The sequence below is a fragment of the Amblyomma maculatum genome, chromosome 1 (genome assembly GCF_055883805.1).
Source record: "Amblyomma maculatum isolate TAMU_Amacu chromosome 1, ASM5588380v1, whole genome shotgun sequence".
Classification (NCBI taxonomy): Eukaryota; Metazoa; Arthropoda; class Arachnida; order Ixodida; family Ixodidae; genus Amblyomma; species Amblyomma maculatum.
Genome location: NC_139344.1, coordinates 120,188,565 through 120,200,635, shown reverse-complemented (window position 1 = coordinate 120,200,635; position 12,071 = coordinate 120,188,565). Strand labels below are relative to the sequence as shown.

Here is a 12,071-nt window from a genome sequence, read left to right as displayed (position 1 = left end):
TAATAATGCACATGATTGGAGTAATAAACACTCCAGTGCCAAAACACCATGTTGACAAACACATTTATGTTTAGACTGCCTACCTTCTGCATTACTTCCCTTTTGTAGCCTACCTAGAAAGGTAAGTATTTATTGTATGTGTCATAGAACCACATGTATTTCTGTTATTCCTTTTGAGACAGGAAATAATCCGCAAAACCAGTGAAGTAAGAAAAGTTCACAGATATGTTTCGTAGACAATTTTTAGAGGTAAGCCCAATGAAGATGCTTGGATCTGCAGACAGGGCCTGGTGATGGAAAGGCAAAGTGGGCGGTGTTTGTTGAATTAAATAAGAGTGGTTTAATTCAATGTTTTGCAGATGAGCAGCAACTTTAATTGCAATGCCCTTGGCTGTGGGATACTTACACCTATATTGTCACCTCATGTAATGCTCAAACATTTGGCAGTGTTAATCACTTTACTAAAATATTGAAATCTTGGCCCTTCAAAGTGAATTGTGTTCAATAGCGAGGTGACATGCGTGCACCAATGAGATTCTAACCTTGGATACCCGCTTAATACGCTATTGCTGTGCCTCTATGCTGCTGGGATGATAAGGCAGCATACTGAAAGGGCATAAACGAGCGTGTGCAGTAATTCTTGCCATGTAGCAATAGTTTAAGCCCTCGCCTAATTTAATGTGACTGCATTAAAAGACCATATTTACCAAAACAGGTAATTTGAACGACAAGGATGACTGGCAGATGGTATGACCGGATGGATTGGTCTGTGTGATGTGGGGACCATGGTATGGTCCAGCTGCCCACCCAAGCAGCTCCTTTGACATGAGAAAAACTCGTTGCCCTTCAGAATCCCAAGTCAGAGTTGCGAGTTCATTTACATCATGTGGTAATTAGTAAACTTACAAATTGGTATGTGTGGTAAAAGTGCAAACTAAGATCGGTGAATAAACAAGTAGCCAACTAAATGTACAGGGATAAGGATACATGAGTCGTAAATGCTGTGGTATGTTTTCCTTCACAGCGGAGCTGAAGTGCCCCCAAAATATTTATTGCATTTGCTCAATTTAGGTGTATTTCAGTTTCTGGTATAACCTTTCCCACACTTTTAACCTTTAGTCACAGTAATCGTAAGTACAATCAGCAGTTTAAAAAAAAAATAGAAAGCATTTCAAGATGACAGTGTTCCAAAAAATTGAGAAATAGTAATGAAGTTATGTATAGCAGCAAAAGTTGCTACACGGTACCATCAGCATACATGTGTGATCCCAGCCATTTTTGGAACCATAAATGCAGTATTAACTTCAGTAGTTTATCAATTCAGTTTCAGACTCCTCATGTTTGACAAGATTTTAATGATGAAACCTTCAGCTTAATGCCTCTAGTAGCCTGAGTATTCTGAAGCATAGCATTGTTGCCTTACTTAATTGCTTGGCACACTTTCCAATTTTGCACTGTGAAATTTTCTTAAAGCCTAAAAAAGTGAAAAATTTGGCAGTACTCTGTCAGGAGCAAAGCAAGCTTTTGGAAAAGGAAATAGAGTAGATGTCTCTGAGTGGACACCCCATGTGCACTGTGAATGAAACTAATGAGCAAAAAAAAAAAAAAAAAACCATATGCTTTCAAGCAAAGTATTGCAATGCTTAATATTGCATAGAATTCCTCCTGGCACACACATGGATTTGATATCTCAAGCTGCCAGTTTCCATCATGCAAGGACGACATCTGCTAGTTTCTATAAAGCACCTTCGTGCTTTCGCAAAGCCACATTTTGCGAGAGGGTACCTTTCTAAGTGGGCTCAGCTAGGCTTAACCTGATTTCCACGAAATATATATTGAAGGGTGCTTAAGCCAGATACCATCAGGCTTTACGTATACCTGCAGGTAAGGGCCCCGCCAACTATTATATTTATTAAAGAAAATTTGATATATCTAGTCGTCACTTAGTGTTTGTCATATATACTTGCTCAAGCACAATTAATAGTGGTCTGATCGAGCTACTTGGTTGATACTAAAAATGAAAACGCAGCGCTGACACCAAACTTAGACGGGCTACTGCTAAATTAAAATGCCTGGAGAGAGTGCAACGCAAGTTAACTTAATCCCTTTCACTTCTTTCTTGTCGACTGCGACGTAAAGTATCGGCAGCACTTGTGCAGTGCTCACCTGTATACAGACCAAGCATGCTATGCGTCTGGTCATCGACTGGCAGCTGTCGGCCGGCGCAACGTCGCCGTCGATTTTCCCAGTGACGCCACGCCCTCCGCGGCACGGATTCAACCCTCTTTCCAGTTTGGTTGCTAACGGCCATCAATTTTCGCTGATTATTGCACTGAGCAGGTAAGCCCAGCTCTACTAATTGAGCACATAATTAAAATATTTTATCGAATTTAGTTTACAGCGCAGCCCTATGGCAGTCGCGTAACCGGCGAAGCGAATAAAGAGCACATCAGAGGATGAAAGTTCGACGATGCACTCTGATGCATATCTTATGCACTGGATTTGTTAGAGACCAACATGGAATAATTTGTACAAATTGATTGATATACACGGTTATTTGGCTGCTGAATATACCATTGCTTGTAAATTCGGTCGCGCAAAATATATAGTAAAAAATTTACGTCTTTTTCCGCATTCTATATGTTCACAAACATGCATAACCACGCACTGAGATCAAGCGCCACATGAAAATTCGCGCTTCCACTTCAGTTCGAATAACAGCTCTCGAGGTCAAATGTTCTAATAAGAGTCGCGTTGCATATGCTGTGTATGCGAGGTGGGTACGTGGGGGACGAATTAAACTGCACTCCAAAAGATGGTTCGGTTTGGTTTATGAGGTCCCAAAGCAACTTGATCAGGCTATGAGATACACCGTATATAGTGGAGGGCTCGAGAATTTCGACCACCTAGCTTGGTTTTTACCGTGTAAGCTGACATATCGCGCAGTACACGCGGGCGCCTTGTTAGTTTTCGCTCCCATCGAAAAGCAGTCACCCCAGACAGGATTCGATACCACATCCTTGGACACAGAAGTCGAGTACGCCAACTGCATCAGCACAGCGGAAGAGAGGGGGGGACACTGCAGAAGACACTGTTGCGTTGTTGGGTGCTTGGAATTTGCTCGCGGCTGCTACGTTTTTGTGACATGGCCAAGCAGTCCCGTTCCACCTAGCTTCCACTGGGCCATCGCAATTCAATCTCAACCTCATAAAATCGCTACCATGCAGTTCCTGGCACGAAGTCACCTGAATTAGCATGGCATTACCCTGAGTCGCCAGACAGTTCGTGTATACACGCTGGCCAACAAAGACGTACGGGATCTGTTGGCTCTTAATTAATCACAACGGTGCACTGCAATGCCGATCGACGCCGCGTACACGTATGCGCGGCATGCAATTCGTCGCAGCCTCCGCTGCTGGTTATACGCGGGTGCGAGTCGTGAGAAAAAAACTATGCCAGGACTGCGGGCATTGCAAAATTAACATGCAGTTTCACAAGTTGGTTCGGCTGGAGGCTTTTAATTGTGCCCGCGCATGCGGTGCGATTTCTGCGGTGGTGTGCAGCAGGCAACAAGTAACACGTGGTAACAATTAAGCAGGCGCTGGTATATAACTGATAATACTTTTTAACTAGTCATGCGCACTATCTCATTCACTATCAGCTATAGGTTTGTGTAGCTGAGGTCGCAATTATAATATCTGTATCAGTTTTTAATTTTTGGAAACACCATTATCGTCCCCGCTTTTAGCATATGCATTTGGGCCGCGCATTGCAGAAAACGAAACCTCTCGGTAGAGGATAATTTAGTGCGCGCGGCATATATATGTACGCTTTGCTTGTCATTCCTCCAGGGCGCTCCCGAACATTATGAAAGGAGTGACACCCGCGGCGGTGTGTGGGGCGCATTGAATCGTAAAGATCAGCATGCATGACTAGCATGGCGATTTACGCTCACCCGCTGTATAGTTTCGGTTTCGCCTGTGTACGGCCGAAACTACCCGAACATTTATCGTAGATAGCAGCGTACTGATCCGAAGTTGTCACAATTGCTCCTTCGTAGCGCTCAGGAGGGACGGCAAGCTTCGAGAGCAAGGTATACCCCCATATATGAAGCAGGCTCATAAGCGTGCCAGGTACCTAGCTCTATGCCAGGTGCCTCTATTTTTTTTTTCGAAAAATTAGAGGAGGGTATGGCTAGGTACGCGCTCGTTCACCACAGTGGTTTCGATTTAGCCCTCGCACGGCAACGGAATTATGTTTTGGGAAAGTTTACACTGATATATATACTGACATGGGCGTCAGCATGACCCCCTGCATATGGTGCCAACAGATTCTTATTCACTGAAACTGCATTGTCATAACACTTAGTGACATAATTTGTTCATTCTAGAAGGCCAAACTCTTAAATTTTAGGGCTCGTGTTACTAAATTAAGGAAAAAAGTATGAGAGATGGAATAAACCCCACCCTTTACAGCCCCCTTTACTGATACATTATCACCAGGTTTGATTTGGTTGTTTAATCTGATGCAAAAAATTCATTAAAATAGCGATAAATGGACAGCAGAAGACAAGTAGTTGTTTGGTAGTTAAAATCTTAAGGGTCACTGTATCAAATGCTTTTTGAAGATTAAGAAAAGGTAGCCAATTTTATTTGAGTTGACCATGCCCATGCTTCTCATTTAGTGAATCAGTATCAGTTATGTGATGTTAGGAAGATAGTGAGAGACCGGAAAGCGTGGTGTGATATAGTCCATACGGTCACGAAGAGTCGGACACGACTGAACTGATATGCAAAGCATTCCACGTCACCTGATGGGCCAGCTCATCAAGACACTTACAGTAGTTGCTTAACTGTGGCTGCTTCCTCTTTGTATGAAATGAAAAACGAACTTGAATTTGAGCCAAAATTTCTAAGAAAGAAAAAGGTGCAAGTACCGAGTCATCAAAAGTGCCTTAAAATTGAGATACTCGCTTAAAATCAAGAGACTTAGCTGCAGTATATACAGCCAAAGAAGAAACAGAAAAAGGCTTTTGAAATGTCAAAACAAGTGATTTTAATAGCACCCCCAAAATCCAGCAAGAGTACTGGGCAATTTTAGAGTGTATCGTTAAAGTTCATTTTACCCAAATTTAATACTCACCTTGGCTGTTCTGCCAATGCCAAATTTTTCTAAAAAACTGCAACACTTAGAAGCACAATATCTTGTTCAAAAAAAGCCTAGCCCTGAAGGCTATAGAAGCACGATCAAAAGCGACTATTCAGAGCTTCATTGTAACTCTCCAAAATATAAGTTATGAACTGCAAAATAAAACGACCCTAGTTTAAGGTCTAATAGTGCTTTTTTAAGTTTTGCTCCCAGCTATGCTGGTCCCTACAGACCTCTCCTCGACTCTTTAAACTGTACTTCACGACCTAGTAGAAGTAGTAGTGATAATCTTTATTTGGATACAAAAATGAGTGCCAAAGAGGTTCGCAACTTGTAGAACCAGAGCCATCTGTCACTTCGACATGGAGGACTCCAGCCAGGTACACCAATTAAAAGGAGGAGAGTCAATATAAATGGAGGACTGAATGGCAATGGTGCAAAGGAAAAGCAGTGTTCTAGGTTAATGCAAATGGGAGATATAGTTGGGACATGATGCTTTAGGTGGAACCGGTAAAGGAAAAAATGCACTGGGAGAAGGAGGGAGAAACTTTAATAATACAGAGTATTAGGCACCGAGAATGTCCTGAGTACGGGTCACCAAGGCCAACCAGTCCGTCAGCTGGTGCAAGATCAGCCAAGCCCACCAGGTTAGGGAAGAAAAGTGCGGAAAATGAAATGTGCCAGGATGGTGAGAAAATTTGTTCCCATTTTACGTTTGACATGAGATTCAGTGACAGAGGAAATGAAGATGTGTCAAAACAATGAGATAATCTCGAAAATGCCTGGAAAGCAGCTTCATTCATCAAACTGACAGGTTGAAAGAAGCCGGCTATCCGGAACATGGTGTCATCTCAGTTGCTGAAGGAACCTATATAAAAATGAAAACAAACAGCAAGGAAGCTATGCCTTACACAGCGGACAGAATACAAAATCTGGTTGCAATACCCTATCTGCACAGCACATCGCATGATTTGAAACGAATAGGCAAAAAAGTAAACATCAAAGTAGTTTTAACATGTTCGGAAAAGTTATCGAAGCTTTGTAGGATCACTCAAACTTGTGGTGTGCAGCGACGCGCATGTAGCATAAAACGGCAGACTTTATTTGTACCCTGCAGCACAAGTGTGGTGTATGAGATCCCGTTAAGCTGTGGGAAACGTTACATTGGACAAACGGGTAGATGCCTCAATGAACGGCTCTGAGAACACAATTATACCTATGAAAAACTTGCAAAAAAGAAACATCTGCAAAGGAAACGTTGCTTTGCACTGCAGCAGGTGCACAGGTTGTATGCCCTGGCTTCTACAGGGCTTACAGCCAGGGGGTCTGTCAGAGACCCCTAAACATATTCGCCTACCACTTCCAGTGCTTCGCTACCTCGTAGTAGTTTGGTGTGCCTGCTTCACTCGCTAATCTCATTTTCCTCACCCCAGGCGATTCAAAAGGCGAGGAGTAGGTGCTATATCAAGTGCACAGAACATTTTCCATAACGAATTCCTCAAATTTGCTTATAAGCAAACATTATGCTGCATGTTTTTCTAGTATATTAAAATTTTATACGTATTAGGCTCGGGTGAGATGCATTACACCTCTGCTACCAGTGTGCTGCCATCGTTTTGACTACACCAGTCACATACCTGTATACAGAACTCATAACAGACCATTGCCCAGCTGCGCTTCTCATAGTCACTTAATTGCCTCGGATTGCGATACTAGCTGTCAATACCAGTAATGGCCCACTGTGCGGCAAAACCGTGCTCCACTAAATTTAATGTCAGAACATTGATGTAGTCGAGTTGGAGCAATTTTGGAGCAGGGAAAGCAGGCTGGAGCAGAATGAAGCAAATGGAGCAGCACTTCCACCCCTGCATTTAGGATGGATGCAAAGAAAGGAATACTGCAATCAAATTCTAAGTTTAAAAGGCAAGCCACCATGTCAGTGTTATCACTCAGTATCCTAATTTCTAAGTTCAACATCACAGGAAAGACAATTGTGCCAAGCTCAAGCTTAACACCGTTCAACATGGTCCAGTTACATATATATATTCCTGCCAAACATAATCACAGTTCCCATATTGTAAGAAATCTTTATCAACCATGCTTTTATTTATGTGTTTATTGATACCTCAGAGGTCCTAATGCGAGACTTTACATAAGGAATGGGCTTGTGCACAGTAATAAATGGCGACAGGCTAGTGGTATACATGGCTATGATTAGACAGGTTCTTCGATGGCAGTATTGAAGCGTACAGGATCACTGATGAGGGATGATTCCAGTTGTGAACAGTGCCCAGGTGGAAATTTTCTGCTGGTTTCTTGCTGGAAGCTGCTGGTTTGTGCTGGAACCAGCAGGTAGCCTGCTGGATTTTTGCTGGTTGTACTGGTTCCAGCAGGGTGCTTGCTGGTTTTCCACTGGTCCCAGCAGGCGACCTGCTGGTTTTCCACTGGTCCCAGCAGGCGACCTGCTGGCTGTGCTGGTTCCAGCAGTGAGCGTCTGCTGGTCTCAGCAGGCAACCTGCTGGCTTTGCTGGTTCCAGCAGGGTGCTTGCTGGTTTCCTTTGCTGGTTTTAGAATTTTGCTGGTTCCCTCCTGGAATGCTACTGGAACCAGCAAGTAACCCACCCAAGTTTACAAACGCATGTAATGGAGTTCATTTACGCACGTGAGAACTTGTTGCATTGCCCTATCGCGAGCTCATTCATTCTACAAAAACGTAGCACGGAAAGTGTGTACCCGTTTTTACACCATGTTTCTGCTCCGTGATCAAAATATCACCGTAGCTGCGAAAGACACCTTTTTAAAGAAGCTATGCTTTTTTTTTTTCGGCCGGTAGCCGCAGTGTTATACCGCTATGAGCTATTGCAAACATCAAAGATGCAAAAAATGTTATCTGATCTTTACGAATTTGTTTATCACGGCGTAATGCACGAGGCTGTTACTGCTGTCACCATCATCTGCTAGCGTAGCAGACGACGCGCCTTCGAACGATCTGGTGCAACGATCAGAGCAGAGCGAATACAATTACGTGTAAGATGGTATACAAATAGTAATATTAGCACAATTTGAAATATTTAAGGAGCATTTTTTCGTACCGTTTGACAAACGCGCATTTTCAGCGCTTACGACACTATCGTAACCAGTCTCCGGTTGATGCTCAACAAGCCAAAAGAAGCCGTTCCGAAGTTTAGACATTTACGTAGTGAGCTGCATGGTGAGCTGTTCTGTGCTGGCTCGTGTTTGCGAATGCAGGAATATTTTGTGCTTTTTACAATATTTAAGCGTCGTCGTCAGTATGAATTATTTAAGGCATTTTACCTGAAACATCTACGTAAGTTTGAACCGATCAAGGTGGTGTAACAACTTCTGTCAAGACTGAGAAATGTGATGTGACATCTGCAAGGCCTAGGACCTGCGTGTGTTTGGTAAGTAAAAAAGTGCATCTCATCTCATTTCTTTTTTTTTTTTTTTTTTTTTTTTGCAGTCCTCGCGTTGTGTAACGTCTAGTGGATTTGCGAGAGATTATTATAGGCACGGAGGAAAAGAACAGTGAAGCAAGCGGGAACAGTGACTCAAGCGCGCACCACTGCCAGCGCAGTTCGGCAGTGATGAGAGCCGCTTACTAGTCGAGTGACTAGTAATTGACTATTAAGTGAGCTGGTAATTTTGTCGTCCCTAGTTTAAAATAGGCCATATCATTTTGCCGAAGTATCATTGGTGCTATTTTCGGCAAGTAAAATATCTTTGTCGCCCGATTGTTTTTCGCTTTGTACGAACAATGGTGAACAGCCAAGGATTCAAAGAACGTCTAATCGCAAGTTAACACAATGTGCAAGTTAACACACATTCGATACGGTTCGTTGCAAATAGACTAACTAGACTGTCTTTCCATGCCAATCCATTTGCAGGGTATGGGTGTATGACGAGTGGCATACCAAACAAGGTTAAAAGAATATGCCGCTAAACAGTCATGTCTGGCTAGCAATGGGTATACCTCTAATCTCTCTGATTTAATTTAAAGGAGCGAACAGTCTAAGAGTCCAATGTAAACGTTGGGTATAATTTTTTTTTAGGTTTGTTGTTATTAACAAAAATGAGTCTTATGATGATTTAGGGAGAAATAATATTGCATGAAAAGCGGCATTGTTTTTCCTTCCACATTTCATTTAATATTCTTTCTCCCTAAATCATCTTAACACTCATTCTTGTCAACATCGACAACAAACCTAATAAGAAAAATTATCCCCAATGTTTACCTTGGACTTCTAGACTGTTTGCTCCTTTAAATTGTATCATAACGAGCCCCTCATTTCATCTAACCTTTCTGGCAATACCACACCAGTTGTTACGTTGCATCTGCCTAAAGCAATGCAGACACTTTCCTAGGAGTGGCGTTCTCATGGTTGAATGAATGAAACACCATGGGTGCGTGTGGGCATTGGTGCAGTCTGCACAGGCACATGCAAAAGCTAGCCATCCACACATTAGTAGAAGCGCTGCTCATTGAAAATTTTCTCTAAACGTGGTTTGCATCACACTTGACCAGTTCTCATGTGGATTTGCACCAAATATGTGGTTCTTGGGTAGATGCTTTCAATTTCCATTATTCATATTTTATGTGCAGTAACATGGTTTTGGTAGCATATTTTTCTGGTCTGTTTTTTTTTCATGCAGCTACCTTCATGGCACCATCCGAGTTGGAGCTGGAGCACACCTGCTGCACTACCACAGTCTCGAAGGGAAAATGTGTCCATGCAGATTGCAGAATTTATATGGGCATGGAAAATAAAATTAAACTATGAGTCATGACTGAAACCTCTGCTGTTGCCATTATTTTCTTTGTGCAGTCCAAGGCAGTCGCTGCACCAAATTCTCGTAGGCTGACAAGCCCCCAGAGAACCAATCCACCAAATTCTGACTATATGCAGCCCTCGGTTGAAACCTAGCAGCCAATGGTTCCAATAGCTGCTGGTCCCAGTGGCTGCTGGTCCCAGCAGCTACTGGTCCCAGCAGCTACTGGTTCCAGCAGCTACTGGTCCCAGCAGCTACTGGTTCCAGCAGTGCTGGGTTATTAGCAGATTCCCAGCAGCTGCTGGTTCCAGCAGCTGCTGGGAATGTGCTAATAACCCAGCACTGCTGGAACCAGCAGGATCCCAGCAGGAAACCAGCAGAAAATTTTCACCTGGGTGCTTGCGAAGAATGACTCATGAAATGTAGTTGTGCGGGCACGCGGTGAAACGCCACTTTTACAATGACCTGTGCGACGTGTTCTATACACGGGTTAGCCGAGACGACTGCCATGAGGTCTTGTATGAAAAGCATGTGATAAAGGCAGGGGCATGAAGTACAGCGATGAGAACAGAGACTGTAACAGAGATTTCATGGCAGAGATGCTGAGGGAATGAAACTGGTGGCATGGTTTTGAACAGGCTCATAAGGTTCAGTAAAGTTACAGCAGCGTGGATCAACTATACCATTGGCATATTAAAGTTGTTCCATGGGTAGGTTACGATAGAGGTATCCAACAGTTCTATTAGAGTAATTAGTTACATGGCTTACAGGGCAAGACAATGTTAAGCCATTAGTGAGGTGAACACCAAGGTACTTAAACGAATTCTTTGAAAAAAATAGTACTAGTGTTAATTTTGTAAGTAGGATGTGTTGTTTTGGCAGTGGTGAGAAGAAATCAAAACAGTCTAAAGCTTCTCAAGGACGGAGGCCACATAGCACATCATTATTGTATGCGAATTAGATATAGATATAAGGCAGAAGCGTTGGACGAGTTGGTTACAGAGCAGCAAAGTACACAGCCATCAACTAAAATGTGGATGGTAGAAGTTACTGAAGGGAGATCGTTAAGAGTAGGGACAGTGCTTTGTGGAACACATAGCTAAAAGAAAACTTTGAAAAAGAGGACTGGGTATTAGCAGTAACAAATCGCGTGCGGTCGGTCAGAAAGCCTTGGATCAAACTAGTGGATTAAGGTTTGTTCAATTCAAGCGGCAAGCGCGCCAACGGCCGGGATCTGCTCACCACATTCAGAGTTACGAAGACTGGACAGCCCCCAATACCAACGCCAAGCGCAAGCTTAGTGTCCTGCTAGACTTCATGTCGGAGTCTGGCCCTGGCGCCCTCAACCTCACCTAGCCCACCCCCTTCCTCTCTAGGCCTCAGGTCATCCTCATGAATAAAGGTTTATGAATGAATGAATGAATGAATGAATGAATGAATGAATGAATGAATGAATGAATGAATGAAGCTTGTCTCACTGCTCGACAGATGACGCATCATGTCAAAATAGCTTTTCGACTCTCTTCTGCGAAAATTGTGCACGCCGCCGAGAGCAGTTTTTTCTCGATTTTGGAAAATCTAGGCAAGTACCGATGTTGAATCACTTATCAGATAACGTAGACGATATTTTGCTACTTTGTGAACGTTATTTCAGCTGGAATGGGGTAGTAGATTTTGCATAGGAATTTTTTAAATTCCAGCCCCCAAATATTCAATACCCTGTATAAGATCCGCACTGCGAAGATGTCTAGGCACGTGAAGCAAGTTATTGTAAACGTGTATGCTCGGAATAGAGTCCGTTTCCGTAAGAACCACTCTGCCACAAAACGAGCGTGTAGTGAAGTAATAAAGCCGGTCGTGGTGTAGTGATACGCCTCCATTTTTTTTTCTTGCGGACTATTACGTAGCTTTCGCTACGTTGCACCTGATGTATGAAACGGAGTATAGCTTACTCCAACCGGGTCGCAGCAACGCCGGCCTATTTTCACCCGAGGTAGTCGAGGCTTCTAGCTTATTCCAACCGGTACCAACCGGGTCGCAGCAACGCCGGCCGGCCGGCCGTGAGCAAACTACCAAACATACATGACAAATACGTGCACTCTTTCAAGGTTCTGCCTAGGGGAATTCGCATCCAA

General features: G+C 43.3%; 1 long non-coding RNA gene across 1 annotated transcript; it reads left to right on the top strand.

The window, feature by feature from the left end:
- Positions 1–7,648: 7,648 nt before the first annotated feature.
- LOC146203727 (uncharacterized) lies at positions 7,649–9,960 on the top strand. Its single transcript, XR_014703912.1, has 2 exons — positions 7,649–8,570; positions 9,820–9,960. It is a non-coding gene; the product is annotated as an uncharacterized LOC146203727 (long non-coding RNA).
- Positions 9,961–12,071: the final 2,111 nt, after the last annotated feature.